Source organism: Schistocerca serialis, chromosome 6 (assembly GCF_023864345.2).
Source record: "Schistocerca serialis cubense isolate TAMUIC-IGC-003099 chromosome 6, iqSchSeri2.2, whole genome shotgun sequence".
NCBI lineage: Eukaryota > Metazoa > Arthropoda > Insecta > Orthoptera > Acrididae > Schistocerca > Schistocerca serialis.
This window is the reverse complement of record NC_064643.1, coordinates 107,368,993-107,377,427: the sequence shown is the minus strand read 5'-3', so window position 1 is coordinate 107,377,427 and position 8,435 is coordinate 107,368,993. Positions and strand designations below refer to the sequence as shown.

General features: G+C 45.7%; 1 pseudogene; it reads right to left on the bottom strand.

The window, feature by feature from the left end:
- Window positions 1-3,131: 3,131 nt before the first annotated feature.
- Window positions 3,132-3,249, bottom strand: LOC126485269 (5S ribosomal RNA; annotated as a pseudogene).
- Window positions 3,250-8,435: the final 5,186 nt, after the last annotated feature.

Genomic DNA, 8,435 nt, shown 5'->3' with positions numbered 1-8,435 from the left:
GTAACACGTAGTAATGATGCGTTATATGGCAAAGTTTGGAACTCGAAAAATCCACTGAACTAAAGTTTTCTCTTTTTGTACTAATTTGGACGAACTACATTTACACAACACCACACAGTAATGATTACTACTAACTGCATTTTGTATGTTGAGCAGACTGAAATCGGGCATAGATTACCCTACAATTAGCAGTTTTGAAAGCACATATACAATGTTACTATTAAAGATGGAAAAACAATAATACACTTAGGTATAATATAGAATTTAGCTTTACTGGTCAAATCTGAGCAGTACACATCAAGGTTTGAACGAATGGATAAGAGAAAAAGGAGGGGGGGGGGGGCCCTGAAACTGTTATAGTGGTTATACTGAAACTGTTAAGTACTGAAGGCAAATTAACACACAAAATTTATCAATCTCTGGATAACTACTCTTTTGTCTTACTTATGAATAATTTAACTGTCATTATTTCTGTTTCAAATTAATTAAATAACATCGCTAACTCAATTAAAAAAAAAAAAAACTCTTTTGGTCTTTACCAATATTTGCAACAACATACAGAACTATAGATTCCTTTATGGCATAGATTACTCTGCTGATAATTTTCATCAACACAAACATTAAACTTTCTATTTAGGATACTCGGATTGCACAATACGAGGTAAGGATCCTGTCTAGGTCAGTGATCAGGATAAGTCATGGCTAAAGCAATTCTGGTAAAAGTCACGTTATTATTGAACCATTAGAAACAGTTTCGACACTGGTCCACACAGATACACTTCTAAAGATGAAATAAATGTTTGACCTGTGCAAGTCGGTGCGGCGGATGGCGGGCAGCGAGATAGCGGGCAGCACGGCACACATACAAGCACGGCTAAGGCTCACACAACATCGGCACTTTCCATCTTCTTAGCGTCGTAATTTTTCCAATTTTGTGCCTCAGAATATAGCCATGCTAAGTAGTCGTCGGAATCGGTTCATCCGAGGCTCAATGGAATCCACTTTTCCTGGGTAGCCTCCTCGGTACAGTACGTGTACTTCCGACTGTTGCTCGCCTCCGACTGTGTTACTGAGCCCGTTGTGCCGAACCGCGCCCGTGTGCGTTTTCCCGCCTCGCCTGCCTCCACCTTTTCCCGCTCCCCTACAGGTAGGGTATTCACCACAGGTTTTCTACTACACATATCCTAATGCATTACCTACGTATGGACCAAGTGTATAAATTACAATTTTCACATCTTACAATAGTTTTAACATTAAATACACGTCCCTTTGATTACCACATTATTTGAAATCTAACATAAATAATAATATTCGTTTCAAAAGTTGCTCACAGTTTCTTTAACATGACACGAAAAGAATCGAAAAAGAAATTTAACACATTGCTATTATTAATTTATCTAAATTCATAAAGAAAAACAATTATTATACGTATAATTGTCGTTACAACGGCTCTACTGAGGCAGACACAGGGAAGAACCAAACTTATAGACATTCCGTACGGCTGTCTCGGTTGCCACGTGTAAGACTTCATATTTAAACTTAATGATTTTCAAATTCTCTTTAAAATGGGAGTTGGTTTGGTTACTCAACAACAGCCATTACCGAGAAGCATGGGTTTAATTTCCAGTGAGGGATTGCAGAGGACATCCACGGCCCACGTCAGCTCATCCACTGTACTCTTGGAACTGAATCTCTGCCGGTCTTAAGATGTCACAATACTCTCCATATAAAGTTTTTAACGGTAGATACAACGCCTTCCAGATGAAGAAAAAACTATGAATTTGGACGACGACGAAGACGATGACGACGACGACGAAGACGAAGACGGCGGCGGCGGCAGCGGCGCTCGCTGGTGTATCTAGAGAGTGTGGTTAACATTTAAAAAGATTAAAGTTTCCACGATCTCATACACAAATGAGAGAGCACGCGGAAGACAGAATTACGTTTCTGGGTGGTCACAGAACAAACGAAGGCTGCAACAGCCATTCTGCAAAACAGTAAAATTTTCAGCCTAAACTCACGCTCATCCTTAAAACATAGGCTGAAGTCTGGACTATACACAAAATTTTAAAAGTTTTACCATACTCATTTTGCTATCGTCCCAAAGCTGGAAGAGAGATCCCCACTTAAGTTACCTTCTGCCCCCTCATTAACATTAAAATGCGTTCGGATTAAATTAGGCATACACTGACACGTACGTCATGTGTAAATGGCAGTGGCTAGTTGGGACGCCCGCTGAGTGACTAGCAAGAGGTATGCTGCTGTTGAACAGTCGACTTCACCGGCTGCAGCTGACTGTCCCTCTCCACTGGCAACTGCCAAAGCTAAACTGCATTGTTACTCAATAACAAAATAACGTCCAGAAAGAAAATGACAGAGTGTCTTACACTGTCATCGCTGCAGACCACCTTAGCTGCAATGTTGCCATGCTCATTTCTATTAATTTCCATGTGCTTTGGTATCCAGCAGACTGATACAAGCCTCTCCTGCTGTTAAAACTGAACACGGCCGATAGATGCTTGACTGGTTTAATTCCAGAATGCCAAACTGGTATCTTACATCGCAAATGGGAGCAAAATGCGGTTATAACAGTCACACTGTATCTGGATCCCACGTGATGACGGTCGTCCTGTATGAACAAAGACATCAAAGAGTGTGGGTCCAACAATACTTCAGTTTCATTCATCAGGGGTGAACACGAAGGTGGATCACGCAGTTTAGTATGCTGGCATATACGGTACATGCCCAAAACTTTTCTAAGAAACCTACGAGAAGCTGTCAGGTCTTGCCGCACATTGCAAGTGTTTACGCGATTGTCAAAACAAAATCATTCAATGAAGTGCACCTAATGCAGATAGTTGTGCGTCTTGTTGCATCTGTTGTCTTGTTGTTCTCAAAAGCTTAAGGAACTATCCTCTGGAGTACACAAAGCAGTCCGTCTTCAGGCCACAAGTGGTCCATCAGGACCATCCGACCGCCGTGTCATCCTCACTGAGGATGCGGATAGGAGGGGCGTGTGGTCAGCACACCGCACTCCCGGTCGTTATGATGGTTTTCTTCGACCGGAGCCGCTACTATTCTGTCGAGTAACTCCTCAGTTGGCATCACGAGGCTCAGTGCGCCCCGAAAAATGGCAACAGCGCATGGTGGCCTGGATGGTCACCCATCCAAGTGCCGGCCACGCCCGACAGCGCTTAACTTCGGTGATCTGACGGGAACTGGTGTATCCACTGCGGTAAGGCCGTTGCCCTTGGAGTACGCAGAAGACACTATACCTTCTTTTGAGTTATATCAGAACGTTGATCAGTCTGGCAGCCGGCCGCTGGTGGCCGAGCTGTTCTGGCGCTACAGTCTGGAACCGCGCGACCGCTACGGTCGCAGGTTCGAATCTTGCCTCGGGCATGGATGTGTGTGTTGTCCTTAGGTTAGTTAGGTTTAAGTAGTTCTAAGTTCTAGGGGACTTATGACCTCAGCAGTTGAGTCCCATAGTGCTCAGAGCCATTTGAACCATCAGTCTGGCATATTTTTCAGTAACCACAGAGTACACCAATGCGAATAACTTGAGGAAGAGTTATTTGAGAATATGTTCACTACAGTTTCCATGAGAGCAGCTATTTGTACAATTTTCTTAAATCTTTCAAAACCTTGTATCCAAATTACTGAACTTACCTGCATATGCGACAAGGCCTGTGTTTCTTCTTCCAAATATAAAGAAAAGCGGCTGCAGTGAGTCCTATAGAATCAAGCCGCTTGGTACTCCTGTTGAGTCGACAAATATGTACACAGGGTGTAACGGTTATAAGTGTAGATGTTTTTATATGTGTGTACCTTAATATGTACGCATATCAGTGTGATGGTTGTTTTTTCTCTGCGTCGTACAGTCTTCCCTGCAAACAAGTCACATAATTTATTACCTGGTATTTTCTGCGTGGTCGCAGCGACGAATAACACAGTCAGTGTAGACTACCCATTCTGCGGCCACACATCGACATCTTAGCACCTGAGCTTTTGCCCAGGAGAAAATAAGCATAAATGGCTTCCTCTTGCCGGATGTAGTAATAGCTATAATCATTGGTCTGCAAATAATTTAAATACTAATGTACTGCTTGTTACTTCTAAATACTACTTCTTGAGTAAACTGTACTCAGTCACTAACAGAAATAGCAGTACGTACACCCCAATTTTGCGATTTACTTTCTTCAAAGACTTGAACCGCAGTGGATCTCAGTTAACGTTAACATCTGTTGTACTCATTGTTTTGGAGAATAGGTACTGATGTTGGACAGACACGGGACACACTTTGTATGGAAAGTGAGAGTTTCCTGCACTAATGTCAAATTACATTTTAGACTGTTTTAGGGGAAGAGCTGTAACTAGTCTATCATTATTATGAAAACAGAAATTGAACCTTTACACCACTAAACAAAATGTCGTTACGAAATTTTCTTTTTTCTGAGTTTCAGAAAGAGAATACTATACGTGCAGATGTCCACCGGTGTATGCACTTTGCAAAGCGTTGCTCTCACTAGCTCCGTTCCTGCTTCTTCACAGGACGCAGGACCGGTTTAAGGCGCAAGCGACACAATCAGCTACTTGGAGCGGCCAAGCAGAGGGGCGCTCCTGCACAAAAGCTTCGTACAGGATGTTCTGAGCGCGAGGGGCAACAAAGCAGAGGTCGGTGGTGTGTGGCAGACGCATCGTCTGTGGCCTGTAGTCGTAATGCGCGTGTGTCAGCGCAGCTTCTTGAGCGAACAAATATTACTGACACTTCAACTACCTGGTAAATTTACTTCTGTTCGTGTTACATTGGTAAGAATAAAACGAGTCGTTTCGCAATAGAAAGACAAGTGAAACAGTTTTGGTGACGATGACGGCGCATATAACTAGGCAGGCGATGCGGTAACGAGGTCGTGCTGCGCAAATTCAAGTCGCAGGTACCATTTATCGCACTAATACCTTGGCGGATGTTGAAAGTGGCTTATGGATGCAAAAACTCGGTGGGAAGATAAGCAACAACGACTGTAGTGACGTATTCATCATTTTTTATTTTTTATTTTTTTATTTTTTTTAATTGGCCTTTGAGTGTACTCAGTTTAGCCATCGGCAACACACAGTGACAATGTACACATAATTGAATAAACAAATACAGAAATGCATATTTACAAGAATAAAAATCCTAACTGTTACAGTTTTGTACATAATGTTTTAAAAATTGAATTGAATTGGAAAATAATTAAAAGTATCTTGGCTTACAATTCACACCAATTCTGAAATATCTTCATCAGCAAAACATATTTATAATTTATGTACACCATTAAAACCTACAGATTGTAACCAGTACTCTTGATGAAGTTAACTATCACTTTATATAGACGAACGTCTTTTGTACACAAAAGAGAAGAAGCTGATTGAGGAAGAACAACAATATGGAACACTGTTAACGCTTTTGAGTGGCGAAATCAGGTAATATAAACAGAATGGCAAACTTGTAAACCATCGTTAGGTAATGATGATTTGCAGATCCATGATGAGAGTCGTAAATGGCTGAATATACACTCCTGGAAATGGAAAAAAGAACACATTGACACCGGTGTGTCAGACCCACCATACTTGCTCCGGACACTGCGAGAGGGCTGTACAAGCAATGATCACACGCACGGCACAGCGGACACACCAGGAACCGTGGTGTTGGCCGTCGAATGGCGCTAGCTGCGCAACATTTGTGCACCGCCGCCGTCAGTGTCAGCCAGTTTGCCGTGGCATACGGAGCTCCATCGCAGTCTTTAACACTGGTAGCATGCCGCGACAGCGTGGACGTGAACCGTATGTGCAGTTGACGGACTTTGAGCGAGGGCGTATAGTGGGCATGCGAGAGGCCGGGTGAACGTACCGCCGAATTGCTCAACACGTGGGGCGTGAGGTCTCCACAGTACATCGATGTTGTCGCCAGTGGTCGGCGGAAGGTGCACGTGCTCGTCGACCTGGGACCGGACCGCAGCGACGCACGGATGCACGCCAAGACCGTAGGATCCTACGCAGTGCCGTATGGGACCGCACCGCCACTTCCCAGCAAATTAGGGACACTGTTGCTCCTGGGGTATCGGCGAGGACCATTCGCAACCGTCTCCATGAAGCTGGGCTACGGTCCCGCACACCGTTAGGCCGTCTTCCGCTCACGCCCCAACATCGTGCAGTCCGCCTCCAGTGGTGTCGCGACAGGCGTGAATGGAGGGACGAATGGAGACGTGTCGTCTTCAGCGATGAGAGTCGCTTCTGCCTTGGTGCCAATGATGGTCGTATGCGTGTTTGGCGCCGTGCAGGTGAGCGCCACAATCAGGACTGCATACGACCGAGGCACACAGGGCCAACACCCGGCATCATGGTGTGGGGAGCGATCTCCTACACTGGCCGTACACCACTGGTGATCGTCGAGGGGACACTGAATAATGCACGGTACATCCAAACCGTCATCGAACCCATCGTTCTACCATTCCTAGACCGGCAAGGGAACTTGCTGTTCCAACAGGACAATGCACGTCCGCATGTATCCCGTGCCACCCAACGTGCTCTAGAAGGTGTAAGTCAACTACCCTGGCCAGCAAGATCTCCGGATCTGTCCCCCATTGAGCATGTTTGGGACTGGATGAAGCGTCGTCTCACGCGGTCTGCACGTCCAGCACGAACGTTGGTCCAACTGAGGCGCCAGGTGGAAATGGCATGGCAAGCCGTTCCACAGGACTACATCCAGCATCTCTACGATCGTCTCCATGGGAGAATAGCAGCCTGCATTGCTGCGAAAGTGGATATACACTGTACTAGTGCCGACATTGTGCATGCTCTGTTGCCTGTGTCTATGTGCCTGTGGTTCTGTCAGTTTGATCATGTGATGTATCTGACCCCAGGAATGTGTCAATAAAGTTTCCCCTTCCTGGGACAATGAATTCACGGTGTTCTTATTTCAATTTCCAGGAGTGTATTTCCTAGATTTCTGAGGGTACCTCGCGTTTTTTTTTTTTTACTGTAACCTCCATTCCACCATTAGGGCGAGACGATCTGGCAGCCTATCTGTAATTCCTTTTATTCCAACCAAGCAATATCTAGTATAATGTGTTGCAGAACAGAAAAAATAAGGAAGCTACGGAATGCTGGGCGCTGCTGAAGACGTCGAGACAGCGGAGCAGTTCCAACGTTAACGTCGGAAAGTGGGTGGTATCAGAGCACCATAAGAACAACTCGGACAAGTGTCCTGTGAGGTAACGGTTTGTGGTATAAATTGATATGAAGGTGCCTTATTTGGCTAAAGATAGATCTTTTGTTGTCTCAACGTAAGTACATTGCGAAGTATAGTTGCTCTTTGAGATAAGAAATCCTCTTTGCTAAAGACCATCCGGATAGTCGAGCGTGTTAAAGCGCCGCTTAAGGGCCGTGGAGGTGTGTCGACCCCGTCCACCTGGTAGGGTTAACGACGAGGTTCAGTGTGCCGCCCTGCATGGATGGGGGTTTTAGGGAGTTTTTCACATCGCACTTGGTGAATACCGGGCTGGTAACCAAGTCCCGACTCAGCTACGCGATTCGCTCACTTTCACATGACTAACACCACACGCAGGCAGTTCGGTACACACGCTCCGCCTTGGGGGAGGGACTGGGGATAGCGTGGTGACGACAAAAAATGGTTCAAATGGCTCTGAGCACTATGGGACTTAACTTCTGAAGTCATCAGTCCCCTAGAACTCAGAACTACCTAAACCTAACTAACCTAAGGACATCACACACATCCATACCCGAGGAAGGATTCGAACCTGCGACCGTAGCGGTCGCGCGGTTCCAGACTGTAGCGTCTAGAACAGCTCGACCAGTCCGGCCGGCGTGCTGACGACAGAAAGGGCATCCAGACAACCCTTAAATTAACCATGCCACATCCCTTAATAAGCAGGCCGACCCTGCCGCGATGCGGGACAAAGGTACAAGAGGAAGTTTTGCAGTTTTTGCATATGCACAGTCGTTAGAACGTCGCGAAACAGCCACTGTCGGCACAAATGTACCCGCACATGACGATGGTGGCTCGACTGCTATGGCGAAGTAGGAAGTTCGAACACCGTAGAAACGGGCACGGAGAGAAAAAATAACACGACTATGCCGAACGACTGAACAGCTCTGACGTGGAGCCCAAAGCACGGCGCGAAGCGAGAGCCGGGATCGAGTATGTTGACATCAGCGTAAGAGCTGTCAGCCCACACCGGTTGCCCCCAGCAGGTCAATCGCCTGCGTCTGTTGCCCTGCCCATGCAACACTCCGCGCGCGCCGTTCGTGAAAGCGTTCTGCGATGGCGACGCCAGTACATCTGCACTCATCTAGATGTCCGCTGGTGGAGATACTAAAGTAATTATCTGGGATATAAGTTAACTTTTTAAGTAGTATTTGTGAGATGAAACTTC